This window comes from Onychostruthus taczanowskii, unplaced genomic scaffold, assembly GCF_017590055.1.
Source record: "Onychostruthus taczanowskii isolate IOZ18803 unplaced genomic scaffold, ASM1759005v1 scaffold17, whole genome shotgun sequence".
Lineage (NCBI taxonomy): Eukaryota > Metazoa > Chordata > Aves > Passeriformes > Passeridae > Onychostruthus > Onychostruthus taczanowskii.
In genome coordinates this window covers 7,926,866-7,944,841 of record NW_024498906.1, presented here as the reverse complement: position 1 = coordinate 7,944,841, position 17,976 = coordinate 7,926,866, and positions in this window count along the sequence as shown.

Genomic DNA, 17,976 nt, shown 5'->3' with positions numbered 1-17,976 from the left:
ATGAGGAGCAGGCAGGAAACAACCCCTGAGCAGAGGCACTGTTCAACTCAGCCCATGCTAGAGGATCACTGCCCTGCTGTGCACAGACTAACCAGGACTTATTCCCAGCTGCCCAGTCACTTGAGTGATTTACAATCTTTCTCACCAGCCAAGTCATCTCCTGGTTGCACTGTTCCTCATGTTGTGTCAGAACATTTTCCGTGGCCTTCACTGCCTGGGCATCCGCCCTCAGCCCATACTGGAGGATGGCCAGCACCAGCAGGATTTTGGTGATCTTTCCAGCCATGGCCTGAAGGAGGAGGAGGAGGGAGAGAAGGGGCTCAGTGGGATCGAGTGTTTCTGGGGCAGCGGGGCCAGGAAGCGCAGGGCCCAGGGACAGGGCACTGGCCCCAGTGGTGGCACCTGCCCTGCCCGGAGACAGGGCACTCGCCCCAGTGGTGGCACTGTCCCTGCCCAAGGTGTTCCCCACAGCCCCTGTCCCCTGTCCCCAGCCCTGGGCGCTCCCCAGGTGCTGGTGCTCCTGGCCTGGCCCTCGCTCAGCCCGACCTTGCCTCTGCCTGCCGCCCTCACCACTGCCTCAGCCGCACTGCGGCGCCGGCCCTGCAGCGAGCGGTGTCTGGGGACCTGTCCCCCCTGATGTCACAGACACCGGGGCTCCATGGCCACACCCCGCCCTGCCAGCTGGGCCCTGGATGGAACTCAGGTGGAATTCAGATGGAACCAGGGAGTTTATGACCTTTGGAGAAGGAGCAGCCACTCGGGAGCACGGCATAGCCTTCACGGGGCTGTGCAGGTGAAAAATCGGAAGGGCCAAAGCCTAACTAGAAGTTAATTTGGCCCTAAAAGAGCCCTAAAAGATGATGAAAACTGTTTCCATAAGCACATTGGTAACAAAAGGAGATCTCAGGAGAATCTCCAGCCTTTAATGGATGGTGAGAAACACAGTGACAAAGGAGGAGGAGGAGGAAGATCTGAGGTACTTAATGTAAGGCCTGCTACACTACCCTGATCTCCTCTCAGGACAAGATGACCCACTCAGCAGATGAGAGGGAGTTTGTGGGTCCTGATTCCCTGGAGTTTAGTAAAGCCTTAGACACCGTTTCACACAACATTCTCCTGGAGGTGGCTCATGGCTTGGATGGGTAAAACAATGGCTGTGGGTTGTTTGCTGGGTAAAACACTGGCTGTGGGGCCAGGCCCAGAGAGGGATGGGGAATGGAGTCACATCCAGCTGGGGACAGACACCAGGGATGTTCCCCAGGGCTCAGCCTTGGGGCCAGTCCTGTTTTATGAGGACTGAATTCACAGAATTCACAGAATCACCAGGTTGGAAGAGACCTTCAAGATCATTGAGTCAAACCTGTGCCTTAACACCTCAACTAAACCATGGCACTGAGTGCCACATCAAGTCTTTTTTAAACATATTCAGGGATGATGACTCCATCACCTTCCCAGGCAGGCCATTCCAGAGAAACAACTGATGAAGCTGGGTGTCTACCCTGGAGAAAGAGGGACTTGGGGCAGTCCTGGTCACTCCCTGCAATTAGCTATAAAGAGGCTTTAGGCAGGTGGGATGTGGTATCTTCTCCAAAGTAACAGCGACTGGACAAAATGAAATGGCCTCAAGTTGGGCTAGGGGAGGTTTAGATTGGATATCAGGAAAATTTTCTTCACCAAAGTGTTGTCAAGCATTAGAACAAGAAGAGCCCATGGAAAAGGCTGAGTCACCATCCCTGAAGGTAAATAAAATACATGTAGATATTTCACTTAGGGACACAGTGTAGAGCTCGGCTTGGCAGTCCTGGGTTAACAGTTGGATCTTAGGGGTTTTTCCAACCTAAACAATTCTTTGAGTCTGTGATTTTATTGTAGCAGTCTAATGTGATAACTAGGCTCAATGCAAATCCTCACTTGATTTTCATTTGACAACTCCAGTCATTTTCTATATATCTTCCTAAGTCAAAAAAACCCCAAACCATTGTGTGTCTTCTGTGTGGCTGCTGATTACTTTCAAAATTGTTATTTCATCAAGCAAAATTTGTCCAAACAAACTTTAAGTCTGTCAAATTCATCTTAAAGCTGTAGTATTGTCAAGATATGTGACAAACAAAGGAAAAATGCCCTCAGAAACTAATATGCTACTGTGCATTGCTCTTCCATCTTCAATTTCACCCTGCTATACTTTATTTTTGGCTTGTGTTGTCAGAGTGCCTAAAACAATAGGTTTCAGCCCTCTGCTTGTAGCTTCCTAGATTGTACTGCAGTGCATGTCATAAAGATTGAATATTTGCTCCTGGAATAAAAGTTACCTAATCAGGTGGCTGGGACACAGATTCACGAATCACAGAATCTCATCTCACTTCTTGCCTTAGCCAGTGATCTGCTGTGTGCCTTCAGTGTCTGTGGCAACTTCTCAGTTACAGGATAGGGAGAGTAGGATATGGTTTTCATCCTAAAGAGGAGAGCTGAAATTCTGGAAGAGTTAATGTAAACCTGAAAGAGTTCATGTCTGAAACACTGGACAGAGGAGAAAAGGAATGTTACCATGCCAATGAGGTAAGGTGATGTTAGGATAGAGAGTCTTGGAGGTAGGATAGTGCTTTTTGGAGACCACCCTCCTTATCTTGGGTAACTATCTCTAAAACCAGATTTAGAGAGCATTGCAGTTGTGTTTCTGACAGTGGAATTGAAACTATGGAAAAACCCAACTCTGTTCTCAAAAGTTTGAGAATAAGAAAATGTGCCTGCACAAGGACTGTTCTGTAAATAGCACTACTGGGGGGGCTGGGTGTGCACCCACCATCCGCAGGAACTGCACCAGAGATGGTGCTGGAACCCTGAGTGGTGGCACGGAACCTTTACCTCTAATTTTCATATCTTTCCTTCTTCATTTTTTCCTTTCCTTAAAACTTTAATGTGCTGCTGCTTCAGGCTGTTCAATGGAGTTTGGATCGATGATGCTGCAGGCTGTTCAGAAATTTTAAGTTGTTGCTGACATGGACTGTTCAACCTACCACAAGGTTTAAAAGCTTAAATTGCTGCTTCCATAGCTAAAGCTTTCTAATTACTCATTTGGCATTGTTTTGCCTTAGTTTAGTCCAAGGGTATCCTCAACAGATATGTCCCAGAGGAGGCAGTCCAGGCCTGCCCTCTCCAGATTCAACATTTTGTTATCCCAGAGCAGGAGGCCTGGGATTTCCCTCACAGGACCTGACAGCTGCTCAGGTGAAAAATATTCTGAAATCTTGCTGTGATTTTATTATATTTTAATTTCCCATGATAAAGAGCAATAATATCTCTACATTAAAAGTGAAATAATATTGAGACATACAAAAATGATATTTTATTTTTTGCAAGTCAGACTAGGGCTTATTTGAATTCCTCTGACTTGGTATTGAGCTTTTCCAAATGAGATATAAATCTACCACTTTCAGTTGCATATTTCACTTTTTTAACATCACTGATTAGTGGCTGAAGCAACGAAAGAATGAGATGTCACACTTATTTTTTATGTCTTAATTGCAAGTAATGCAAAGATTGAGAATTAGAACTATAAGTTAACTTAAAATAAAATTTTATTTATAAATGTACAATATAAATTTTAAATTTTACATAAATTTTACTTATCATGTTTGTCAAACACATACACCCATATGCAAACTGGCTGTTTAAAATTTCTGTGGTACTGAATAAATGCAGCAACCAGTTTGAAAAATGAGACAAAGGTAAACAAAAGAACCCAGATAAAATAACAATTTTCACATCTTTTACAATTATTTAATTACTCCAGAATATTTCCTTTAGACATTGTTCTCTTCACATCTCAGAGAGTGCAGCACATTTTTTCTGCTCACAGGCATAAGCTGAACCATTGCTGTTCTTTTTATTCTGTATAAGGGAGATGAATTAATGTTTCTTCTTCAAGGAGAGTTCTGCATCCTATGGAGAATGATCAAATTCAACAACAACAACAAAAAAAAATATATATATATAGTAACTCACCTGAAAAATATAAATTTGCCGTATTCCTGTTCTCTATTAATTGAAAGCTAGCTGAGAGTTTCTCATCACTCATGTTTTTCAAATGATTGATTTCTCACTGAAGTGGCCAAACAATGAAAATACTGCAAATCAACCTGACCTCCCTGTATTTTAGACCACTAAAAAATGGAAATACAGTTTGCTTTTCATTACTTGATTAATAGAGCTGATTCAGATTTGAGTCACTGTTTGTTGTCTCTTAAAGGACTGTTTTCTCCCAACCATTGTACAAGTTATGCAGCAATGGCAAGCATCATCATTGCTGCTTGTTCCTGGTGAAATAAATAAATAAATTCTTTGGCTAGAATCAGGGTCTTAGCACACCTACAGATGACCTGCTGTTAGAAAACATGAGTTTGAGTCCTTATGTCAATTAGTTTTAAGGTATTTTATATAAACTTGGCAGCCTCAGTGAGAATTTTCAAGGTGAGGTTCTGCAGCAGTGCGCATGGAAGAACACACCTACTGCCTTTGATTCCTTTCTCACTCACTGCAAACCTTACAGCTCAAATTGAGGCCAGCTCCCAATCATCTGCCATGGGAATTGTGCCAAGTGAACCCAAACTACCTTTTCAGTTGATGAAATATTCATACAGGCCCAGCTGGGACTGTAAAATATGAATACTTGGTTATGATGTTGGTAGCATACCCTTGTCATTCTCTTACATATGTATAAGGGAAATAGCTATACACCACTCACAAGTACAGCTATATGATAAATTAATGCTCTAAAAAACCCCAAACTTCTCCATCTCGCTCTGCTGGAAGCCCATTTGACACTACAATCCTCTGTCTAATCCAAATGGTGGCCATTACAAAAATGCTTCAGATTTTACCCTGCCATAAATTTCTACCTTCTCCCTTCATATCCATCTGCCCTGTGGGAAATTTAAGTTCCTCTACATTACCTTCTCCTGGCAGTCAGTATTCCATGTTGGACAAGTATTTATTAATGTAATGCAATTTAGAGATAAAATGCTAATGAGAAAAGAGCTTTGGAGTCTCCCAGATTGTATATCCACTAGTTTAGAGAACTGGAGAGTGCTCAGATATACACCTTTAATCATAGAGGAGCCTAGTGCATAGAAGAATATTTGAGGACATATTTGAGAAATTTTACCTGTTTTGATCTTGAATTTTCTTTCTCCTTTGTTTTACAGAGAAGGATTAATATAAATCTTTACACTTAGCAGGATTAAAATATTCACCTCCCAAAGCACTGTTCACATATTCTAAAAAATATTTAAAATACAATCTTTCATTAGGAAATAATATACACACCTATCTGTACCAGATGTGTTTCTCTAAGTGCGAATTTGTGTCATGACATAGTGCTTAGGGCTATTTTCAAGAGTTAGGATGAATGTCTTGTCTTTAGAGTCCAAGCAACTGAACAAGAAGCCCTAAGTGAAAAGAGCTGAGATGAGTTTGCCTTGTGGGCCCAGTGCTGTGACATGAACAAAAATGACTCAATGTCAGACTTTTTGCAGATTTGAGTTTGAACTATAGCCATCACCTTTTAAAGAGAAAGAACCACAGTACTTTGTGAGCTGATTAAACTTTATTATTTGGTCTTTACTGTCATCTGACTTATACAGCTCAACATATAAGGATTAGTGGAGACTGATGCCTCCTTCCCACTCTTGGGGTTATGGCTGGTAGAAATCCTGCAGTGTTCATCCTCTGTTTGTTCTCTGTAAGCCAATACTGAAGTTTCAGATCTTTTACTTCCCAGGAACATACTTTTGTGGGAGGCAATGTAGTGGTGTATGGAATATCTACCAGAAAGAGAAATCTCTCTCCTGTAGTCTGAACTTTGTGTTTCTGAGTGATGAGCCAGCAGAAAAGGGGGAACGACCAATCGTTAAATGAAAGCAAATAAGGAGAAAACAAGTTAAAAAAAAGTAGGGTCATTGTGAGGGCAGGAAAAGGAAAATGAAAAGGAAAAGAAGAAAGAAAAGAAGCTTCATTTGGCTGGCAGATAGGCAGTGATGAGTGCTCATCTCATAATTATGCAGCTAAGCAGGAGGTAGAACAGTATGGATGTTGTTAGGGCTAAAAATCCTGTCTTGCATGTTCAGCTGTATGCACACCACAGTTTGTAGGATCATATGGACATGCACTTGAAGGGAAACACAATCTGCTGTAATGCCTATCTGCTACAGAAAATGTGCATGATTAGTTCCATATGGCTTTTCTCACTGAAAGAGTAGAGTTCCAAAGTGAAGAAAGATTTCAGAGGTGATGATGTATTTCAAAATTGCAGTTCAATAATAAGCTTAAGGGGGAATATTGGCCTGCAGTGGGATTTAAATGCACATTAGTGTGCTTTGCTGAATAGAGATGTCCTTAAACATTTCCTTAAAGAAATATACATAGTAAGGCAGGCACATAGTTAGACATAGGCAGAAGTGGGTTTTTGTGGTCTTTGAATCAGCTTCCAAGTGGTTTGCTTCTTGAAGCTTCTGAAGAAGATACCTGCAGTCTTGCAGGTAAAATCTTACTGATAAAATCAGTATCTGCTTTCTAATGTAACATTTTTCCTTCCTGCTGAGTTGCATTATCAAGTAGAAAAGTGCTAATGCCATTCCTTTTCACATGGTCGCATTTTGGAGACTGATACAGTACTTAGTGGAAGGAGCTGCCTAGTCTTGTATGTGCCTATTTCTACCATTGCAGAGGAGACAGACCTTTAGAGGATAAATCAGAAAATCCTGATGTTCCACTGCATTTTAATGTAACTCAACACTGACTTTTAAATAGCCCCTGACTTCTAGTTCCAGCTTTGGAAAGTTTCTGGGTGAGTTTTTCTTTCTCCACACACCAGACAAAGGAAATGAAGTAGGACAGTCTCCCAGCTTAGATGTCTAAATTAGCTGTCTAATTTTAAGTGCTGATAGTAAGCCACATGAATAACCTTTGTCAGACAGAATTTTTTAGGGGAGATGGTTTCTATAGTCGCTATTTGTCCCAAATGCAAGAAAGAAAACAAAGCTCTCTGTCCATTGTGGCTGTTTGCTTTCAGCAGCTGATCACTTCAGCAGGCACCCAGCAATGGGCTGTAGGAACCCAGAGGAGCAGCTGTGGCACAGCTGTTGTCAGCACCTGCCTTGCCGTGCCAGCTGCAGGGGTGACTTGCTGGGGTGACAGTCACTCTCCACTGAAGACAGGAAAATCAGGCTTCCAGGTGGGAATGTCCAAAAGCTAAACTGCTGTGCACAGGAGAGTTTTAAACTAGTCCTTGAGAGACACCAAGGGAACTAAACACTGGTCTTTGATGTTTCCCTGGAGAAAGAGGGATTCAGTGTCTGCAGTGTCTTGCCTGCTGTCTTCCATAAACAGGGCTTACAAAACGTGCCCAGGAGACTGATTCCCAAACCAGCATCACCCTTCCTGTCATTTGAACAAATGGCTCTGCATTACAGGAAAAGCTGCCAGTTCACAGGGGGCATTCTGCAGAGGTGATTGTCACCCCTTACTGAACTCAGACTGCTCTGCAGTCAGAAGTGTGAATTTGTGAGAGCAGAAGGCAAGGGTCCCTGCAGGGGACTGGATCAGTAGCCTTGGCAGTAGGCACTTAGCCTGGGGAGGGGCACTGTGTGGTTCCTTAGGCTACTGAGAAACACAGCACTTATAAAGCAGAGAAAAATGCCCTAGACTGGGAGCCATAGTTGTGCCCCCAGAAAACACAGGGCCCACTGAGCCCTGGTAGGGGAGGGCTCGCTGCTGCTGCTGCTGCTGCTGCTGCAGTCCTGCCTTTCTCACTGGCCCAAGAGTAATGAGGACCATCCCCACCCCAAATATGCAGCACCTGATGTTCAGGGCATTTTTCTAATTTCAGGGAGATGGAGGCTCAACTTTTCATGGGATTAGATTAGGACACAGGTTTGATGTTTCCATCAGCAGTGCCTTCTGTCATCAGTCACAAGTAGGGCATCGTGGTTTGTGATGAAGTCTTAAGTGAGCTCCAGGGTACTTCAGACTTGTGAAATGAATCCTGAATTTGGTCAGGCCCCAAACAGCCTCACAAATTCAGCATAAGCCCAGCTGCCAGAGCCTGTGCTGTGCCTGTTGGTGCTGCAGCAGGCTCTCAGGGGAGATTTTCCCTGAGGATTTAGGTGCATAAAACAAGAGAGGCAGCATTTCCCTCAGCTCCTTACAGTAGGGTAGGACAAGATCTTACCTTGATTTCTTCCCTGCTGGGAGTATTGTAAGCTGTTCCTCCTCCTCCTCTTCCATCCCAAGGTATTTACAAGTAGCACAGCCTGCTTGCGAAGTCCTACCTTAATGCAGTTTTTAGAAAATTTTATTTCATAATATAGAAATAAATGGTTCATAACAAGGAATTGAACTGCTGTCACTTTTCCTCTCCCTCAGGAAGAGATGGGAACTCCCTGACAGCTTCCTTGCATGCCACCAGGCACCTTCAGTTCTTGAAAAGGGCTTTTCACAATGTACATTTTGGATATAGACTCTTAAATTCTGCCTAAGCACCACTTTGCATACATAAATCTCTTTTTGGAACGGAGGATTAATCCCTGTGCTCACTTTGTCATCTGCAAAATGGTGAATTTTCTTACCTGACAAGAAAAGTGAGAGGATAAATATTTCAGAGACTATGAAGTACTCAGACAACTCAGTGCGGGTGACAAAAGTGCTTTGGCTAGACAGGAAAACGCTTCTTTAAAATTCCCAGAAGAGCAGGACAGAATAGAGATGAGATCCAGCATTGTGGGAGGCAATTGCAGCACTCTGTGTGATAGATGGCATCATTCCCAGCACAATAAAACGGATCTGTGAGTCGACTTTCATTCCTGGTACACTCCCTCCACTTCTGGCACGGACTTCATCCTCACTGTGTGCCACCAAATGGTGCTGTTCATCCTCCTGCTCTTTAATTCCTGTTTGGGACATCAAGTCCTGCAGAAAGAGATTTGGGATAGGAGTGGGGACTGTATTTATGCTGCTTATTGTTGTGATGTTACGGGACAATCTTTGCAAATCCTGCAGGGACATAGCCTCGGAGCTGTGTCCTACAGAAATGCAGGAACAGAAGATTTAGGGGGAAATGGAGTATTTTATTTTCTAATGAAAAATTGTATTTTAAATATTTTTTTAGAATATGTGAGCAGTGTTTTGGGAGGTGAATATTTTAATGCCGCTAAGTGTAAAGCGAGGCAGATTAAATATTTACTTATTCGAGTAAATATTTACCAGGTGCAGACCTCTGAGCACTCTCCCCCAGGCAGGGCAGCCCTTGGCTGTCAGCTCGGGCCGCTGGAACCCGGGAGTGACGCCGGGTGGCAGCTCCGTGGCGTTCAGCTGCTGTTTGCAGACATGGATTCTTACATCGTCCCACGAGAGGGCAATGCAGCAACATCCATCCCACTGCCTCCCTCACAGGGAGGGACCGCGCTCTGCACCCGGGAATTCCGTGCTAAAACATAGCTGTGGTATTTATAGGAAGAGCGTTTACTCTTCTAAAGGGTTGCTTATAGCAGTAAAAGCTAATATGGGGCTAATGCTGATAGGCAATCTAAGACACCTAAACATCCAAAGAAAACCATTTTTTCCCATATCTTGGACACTCAGACAATTAAACTGCAGGCTCAGTGCTACAACTCATCCTCAGGGGTTAGCCTATTTATCAGCTGTTTTAATAGGTCTGACAGTTTGAGTACAATACTATAGGTTTTTCTGTTACTTTCACTGACCTTTATGCAATTAAATACCTTATTTTGTATCTCACCCTGGGTCTGTAATCTCTTTTGTTTGGCTGACAAATGTCTGTGTCACCTCCTAACCTGGTTGATCCAAATGAGCTTTTTGAAAGTGCTACTGACAGCAAATCACTGTGGCCTCTAAAAGGTTTATCTTCCACTTGACTGAAATTGCTTACCATGTGCTAAACACTGTTGATAATGCCAACCAAAAAAGCTTTTGCCCCCACAGATTTCATATTCTGTCTTATATTCCAAAAAGACTGTGCATATGTTGCAGCTGTCTTATCAGATGCAGCTGAAATATTTTGTTCTGAGTGATTCAGTTATATATGAGTGATTTCTCTTTGCTTTGCATTACATACAAGTTACTGGCCAGATGCAGGCTCTGGTAGTGATTTGCAGTGTCACCAGCCATTAGAAAGGAGAATGCAGAGTCGTTAAGTACATCTTGACAGGTAAATGAGAGAAGAACCACATCAGCAATGCTGTGAGGAGCGCTGTGGGAAGGAGGAAAAACATTCTTACAAGAAACTGCTTAAAAGGATTGAATAAGTAAGGTGAGATGAAGGACCGTGACTGCCCTGCTTTGTAGGAGAAGGAGCAGCAGATGATGAGGACAGGAAGGCAGGGATGCAGGGAGGTCTGGCAGCACTGGCTCCTCCAGTGTCAGCCTGCAGCCAACTGTGCCAGCCTGGGCAGCCACTGGGCTGCAGCAGTAGAAATAGGCACATACAAGACTAGGCAGCTCCTTCCACTAAGTATTGTATCAGTCTCCAAAATGGGACCATGTGAAGAGGAATAGCATTAGCACTTTTCTACTTGATAATGCAGGTTCTGCCAGGCCCTTGGCCTCAAAAGGGTCAACATTTTTTGCATGGCATAGACGTTACTGTGTGTGCTTCTCCCACATCTCTTGCTATTTAATTGCTATAAACAGTTGGGCAGCTCTGTGGAATGGAGGAATTAAGCAGCTTGGTTAGTCACTGTTTGTGCAATTGTGGCTGCTGCACGTGTCCCTGCACAGCCCACGTTAAGCAGGCACACCAGGCTGTCATTACCTGTGGAGATGAGCTGCCACCCTCCCAGGTCAGGAGTGAGGATGTTGGAAAGCAGAGTCATTTATGTCTCAGGGATTGCAACAGTGCTGGGGTGGAAAAGGGAGTGAGCCTTAAAAGATTGGAAAAAACTGTACTCAGAAAATTGCCTGGATAAAGAACTTCTGTATCGATGAGGACAGAACAGTCTCTAATGATTCTGTGCCCTGCTGTGAGAAATGGCTGTGCTGCCATGATGAAAAATTAAAATTAATTTACTCTCTGTTTTGTTTTGCCTTCCTTTTGGACACCACAGGTGGTCAGGGAGCACTGTTACCTCCCAAAACTTTTCTGCTGGCTGGAGAGATGCCATACTCTCATGAAGGAGAGTGATGTGGTATCTTTGACCACGAGGTGTATTTGAAAGGGCTTTTTAATAAGTCTGTAGTTTCCAAAGTGGCTTTGGGAAAGACACCAGGAAGCTGTGCCCAGAAAAAAGGTGAGGTGGGAGCAGTGCAGCCCAGGCTGGGCACAGCCCAGTGTGGAGGGCACTGAGCAGCTGCTGCTGTCTGCACACATGGAACACATTCAGTGCTGCCAGGAGAGAGACAATATTTCTGATGAGAATGCGAGGCAGATTAAAGCAGGAGTGGAAACAGTCACACATCAGGAGTGCCAAAGGGGCAAAGGGCACACTGGGGCCAGGCTGGCAGGTTGCCATCCTCCTGTCTGCCCCATCATGCCCCTGTAGACGCAGCAGAAGGCAACAGGCAGCACCAAAAAGAGGATCCTGCTGGTCATGGGAACCAAAGCATTGCCCAGCCCAGGGCCAGGGTGCCTGGGGCTCTGCAGCCCCTGCCCAGGGCCGGCTCCAGTGGGAAAAGCCAGTGAGGAAGAGCACTGGGGGTTTCTGTCCTGGGCAATGCTTTGGGGTCTGGGGCAGACCCTGCTGTCCCAGCTCCACCTGCTGGGCCCCTGGCTCAGGCACAGAGCTGCCCAATGGCCACAGCCACAGCTGGCCAGACTTGGCTCTGTGGTGCTCCCTGGTCATGTTTCCCATCCTGGCTCTGACCTGGGGCTGCTGGAATGACAGGACAGCCTGGGGACCAGTATGACCATTTATAAGTTCATTTTCTTTTCATGAAAACAGTGGCCTTCTCCAGACTAATTTGCATCAGATTTTCAGTGTACTTCAGCACTAACAAACCACTGGATGGAAAATTTCCTTTACATCAACAATATTTGCTTAATGGAAATGACATTACCATTGAGAAAATCAGTTTTTCCAGCCCTCAGAACCAAATGCCAACCAGCAACAAAAAAAGAGAAGGGAAAAAATTATGGAAATTATAAAAAGTTCAGTGACTTTTTAAATGTTATTCTTTACTTGTTAAATATTTAACAGCAAGTTGCAATAAACTTTTAAGCACAATAAATTTGAGTGAACTTACAGGAATTGTTACCTGCAAGACACATGTGTAAATAGGGCTACACAGTTTTTATTAAGGCATCATAAAGAAGAGAGTACAGATTTAGTGTGACATGCAGTTTGTAAATAATTCACAAATCTCCAGTTAAATTTAAACACTGTGATGGATGTGCACATGCAGAGGCTGGATTTTGGATAATTGCCACTGTTTAACTGGTGAAAAAAAGATGAGAGGCAAAGCCTGAAGAGTTTTGTCAGCTCAGCCACTTCCAAAGTGACCTCCCACGCACACACAGTCCCATTCTCACAGCACGAGCTGCTGTGCAAAGCCACTGAAACATGCTGGTCACAGAGCACAAACAAACAGGATCAGTTTCTGATTTAAGAACTAGACAAGACTAAGCCAAAGCCAAGCTGAAACTTTAGCCCAAATGAAGAACTTTATAGGACAGGGCTGGTTTTGTCTTGCAGCAGGGGACAGAAGCAGATTGCTCCAGCCTCTTCCAGGGCTGTGCTCACTGCAGCAACCTGTGTGGATGGCGCTATCCAAAGCTTACTGCAGTTAAAATACACTTCTCTAAATCACCCAACTTTCAGCATGCCTCTTCCCACTCTCTGGTTAAGTAAATACGTATTCTCAGTAGCTATTCTCATAAGCAAAGAGATTAATAGATTCATATTTGTATCTTTGATTACCATCTTTGCTTCAAGACCTGCAGTGAGTATTCCGCAGCACCCAGCACTTGTTACAGAACTGGGGCATCAGCCACTACTGACTAATGATAGTTTAATTCATTATATTTTACATAATGTAACTGGCTGAATCAGCTTATCATTAAGGGAATTTGCAAACCATTTAGAGCTTTCACAGTCAAGTTCATGACAATTTCTTTTTCCCACAACCAAAGCTGTTTCCCCAAGTACCTTCCAGTTATTTCCTGCTTGGGATGTTTATCTATTTCTTGGGGAAGGTCAGTAATTTCAGCTGAGACAGATTGGCAGAGTTAAGCTCAATGGGAGCCTGACCCCAGGTTCTGTAACCAATAGATTATATAATAGAGGTTTATTACTTTTCAGAAGAAATGACAAAACTAAACATTAACAGACAGATTGACTTTCCTGTGGGGTCACTGTTCATTAAATTTCCCACTGCTTTTACAATCTGAGCTGCTACAGTCATTTAGCTTTTAGCTCAAATCATTAAAGCAAGAAGATTGCTTCTTTATTACCTTGTGACCATTCTTCATTTTAATGACATTTTTCAAGCTCTCATCCTAAAACTGGCAAACACTATTAAAAACAAAACAAAACAAAACAAAACAAAACAAAACAAAACAAAACAAAACAAAACAAAACAAAACTGTGCCTTCTGTGGCTTAGACACAAGCAAACCCAGTTGCTTCCATCCTTCTCATTTCATATCTGCCAGGCACTGATTTGTGCCAGGTAGACAACCAGGCGCCTACTGGAGCTGGGTGGGGATGCAAACCTCCTTCACAGAAGCTGGTGGCAGACTCAGGGCAATCAGCTCTGAAGGTGTTACCCTGTGAAGCTGCATTTTGTGGCGGGGGCTGTAGGAAAGTGCCAAGTTTTGGCAGGTAAGAAACCAGGACTAGGCACTGGGAGATGAGGTGGTGGAACAGAACAGGACATGCCAGTGAGGGGTTTTAACACTGGGAGTGTGCACAGATGCCCTGAGGCACCACAGTGCTGTAGCTGGACCAGAAAGTGGTGGCTTCAACACCCCTGACATCTTTTGTCTTCTCCTTTCCTCTTCCATAAGAGACTATGCAGACTTTGGACATATACCATCACAAGAGGTCATCCAGGTACATCAGAGAGGACTGGGAAACAGGGCGTAGAAAACAATAACAAACTGTAGAGAAACTGCTTGCAAGAGATCCCATCCCTCAAAGAATCATAGAATAAAATCACAGAACGGCTTTGCTTGGAAGTGACCTCAATGACAATCCAGTTCCAACCCCCTGCCATGGGCAGTGACATCTTTCACCAGACCAGGTTGCTCCGAGCTCCATCCAGCCTGCCCTTGAACACTTCCACAGCTTCTCTGAACAACCTGTGCCAGGGCCTCAGCACCCTCACAGTACAGAACTTCTTCCTAATACCTAACCTAAACCTACTCTCTTTCAGTTTGAACGTGAAGAAATACATTGTTTTATTTCTTATTGGGTAGATAAACCATAACATTTATAACTTTTCTACAAATATAATTAATAACAAGATTCATTACTGATCTTAATCACATTCAGTATCTAAATATTTCAACAGCTAGAGGGACATTACTTTTTGGACCATTCTTGTCCAGAGTCTTGACCAGATCACAATTTACTTAAAAACACAAGAACCACAATATCAAATATTTGATGATAGACCCAAATAAGAGAACCCTCTTACCTTACATCCCATATTTTCCAAGGAAAAAACCTTTTTCTACATATTCTACATTTATTACAATAATGTAATCCCTTATTTTTCTGATAACACAGGGCTCATGTCTTCAATTTTACATTGTTTTGATGAAAGACTGAATAAAACATATTTGCCTCTTCCTCATCGATTGTGACCTTTTAACTATGTTTCCTATGACTGATTGATGGTGGAGCAATGCAACCTGACTGCTTCCATGTCTGCCCCCTCCAAAAATGGAAAGCTGATAAAACCAATGGATGAGATAGGAGGAGGCAAACATCTGTTGAATCAGTGTTTTATGACTTAGAGGTGGTTTTTTGAGCCCTTAACCCAGCAGACTATAACAGCAAAGGATGCCAAAACCAAGAAACACCTGGGGGAACTTTGCAGCTGAGCAACAGTGGGGGAAGGAGGCTGTACAACATCTTGGGCTGTTCCTAATATTACAAGCTCCAATTATTTTTCTTTTCTAAATCCAGATTTATTCTTTGAAGCCATCACTAAAATGTTCTTTGTTTTTCCACTATGAAACAGATGGCATAAATGTGCCCTGCGATTTTATTGCTATGTTACAATTTCACTGTGTCATGCTCAAACCATGGGTTCATTCAGTCCACAATAAAACCTCCATTCTGCTGAATTCACTGAATAAAATGGCAGCTGAAAAAGTTTCAAGCTGGCAAATCAATATTTCATTATATGTCTCATACAGGTTTATTAGCAATAGAAACAAAGCTCAACAACAGATAAAACCTTGAAATGGTTACTTGGAAAAATATAATGAGAATGGACTTATGCACAACCACTACATTTTTAATCTTTTTGGTTTTTAGTATGTCTTTTTCAATATGATGAGATTAGACAAAATTGCTCAATTCTTTTCTTTGTAAGATTGGACAAACTACTGGCTGAAAGAATCTTTCTCAAGGTTGTACACAAGTGAAAGAAAACTGTTACAAATTTAGTTTGGCACGGCCATGAATAAAAGAGAGTCTAATCTGTGAAAAGGTGTTCTGAAGAGTGTTCAGGTCAAGAGGAATATGACTAAAGGAAAAAGTCCTGAAATACAGCAGGATTTAACTCCTTATAGTCCTTCATCAGTGCTTTTCAAGCACAGCAAGAGTCAGCTGTTCAAGACATGTAATGGTTTACAGCCAGAGGCAGCTACAGGAACTTGCTACTCTTCTCTCAGAGGGATTCTCATACCCAGGGAGGGTGGAGTTGAGAGATGAATACAGAAACATTCATAGAAATCCACTCCCATGATTTCTTAAGGTGAACACAGCAGGCCAAACTCAATTGTTACTGACAGAGGCTTAGAAGGGAAATGACAAGAAAAATATTGCAAATCTCTGGGCTCTAGGGGACACTTTATCTGCATGCCCTGTAATCTTATTCACACCACCAAGGGAGCAGAGAGGTGACTTAAAAAGATCCTAAGGAATAAAAATACCTATCAGGTGAGACAATCACTGCAAGGTTGCTGGGATAACCTCAGCATTCCTGCACAACTCCCTCCACACCAAGCAGCCTCTGATCAACCCTCTCTGGAAGTTGACTCTTTCACACAGATTCCACCAGAGCCTGCACTGGCCGATCCAGTTTAGCAGAGCCATACCTCTGGTTGGGTGGCTGGTTCTGTGTGACTGCTTCAATATCCCCATTTTCATCCCCCTGCTGTGGACTTCCTGCGTATCTTGATACCAACCACAGCACCAAGGCAGGCCAAGACAAAACAGAGATGCACATGTTAATTTGATCCAAATGTAGCAAATTAACCTATAAAGGTATCAGACATGTGTACATGAGCAAAACCCAGGGTTTTGGAGGACTTTTAAACAACTACTACAAAAGTAATTACTTCTGCTGAACTGGCCTCTTCCTTTTCTTTTCTTTCTTTTTTTTTTTTTTAAGGAAAAATACTAGACTATTATTTAATTGCACCACTTTCTTCAGATCCGGCCTTAAAAGAGACCTTTTAACATTTCTGAGTGTCCTTCAAATAATTAGATTTGCAAAACTCACCCTGTAGCATTCTATTAACTAATTCACCTGCCTGCAGTTTAAATAACATAGTGAAGAGCACAATTTTTATCAGGCACTGGACAGTGATGGCAGGAACACTCCCAAGGTACCTTCACAGGATTTGTTTAAACTGCCTTCAAAGCCATGTAAAAAACCTGCAGCTTTTAGATCCTGCCCCAAAGAAATTAAAAGGATAGCCCCTTGCAGAATCTCACCTGTGACATCTCGTGGAAGAGGAGCATCTGTTCACTGCCAACAACAGCAATCTCTTTAAAAGAAAGGATTATCAAAATGAGGATGACTACGAGCAAGTTACTCATTTGTCACTGTCACCAGCACACAGGAGGTGCCAGATGAAAGGTCCACAGGCTGCACCTGGCTCTGAAATCCTTTGTCAAAGTGAATTCCACAGGCCTCCAACCTTAGCAAGCCCTGGGAAAGGGCAGGCCAAGGGAAGTGAATGCTTTGGGGATGTGGGGCAGCACTACTCAGCTGCCTGGAGGGGATTTTGCACACCCCAAGACAGGACTCTGGGAAAAGGCCTTACACCTTTGGTGTGACTTTGGAGAACCCTTTTCAACACAAAATGTGGTGCAGGGAGTACTGGTGAAGTGAGATGACTTAGTCAGCCTCATCAAGGTAAACACAGCAATCTGGAAATCTCTGGACAAATGAGCAATGTGGGATGATCATTTTACAGTCATGTTGCTAGGAGACATCACCGTAGTCAATCATAAAACCATCAACTGCTGCTACTCAGGAATTTTTTTAATAAACACTTCTATACTGAAGAGCAATTCAGTGAAGTTAAAATTGCTTATGGGATCATGCCAATTTTGACAAAAACAAGGAACAAAATCTACACTGGTGAAAATTTCTCAGGTTCCAGATGAAATTTGTGATCCATAGAGTGTAATATCAAGGTTGGTGTCACCAGCATACAAAAAATCAAGACAACAGCTCAAACACACACCCTATGATATCCCATAACAGAAATATACTGGACTGCTTTCCAACAATCCATAAGAAGTTAGTAAGTAAATTAAGTCTATGTTAAGCAGTTTAAATTCACTCTACCCAGGGATCTGCATATAGTATAGAGAATTTCAAAGGATTTTGAAGCTCAAGAAAGATAAAGACTGCAAGCTTAGTCTAATATTCAGAGCAGTCTAATGCCCTGCAATGGAGGCAACACAAGTTCAAATCCTTGCTCCAGGGCTGTGAGTGAAGGTCAGGGTGAGAGCCAGCCTTCCTCAGGGGCTGGGGGTTTGCTGACTGCTTGGCACTGGGATCA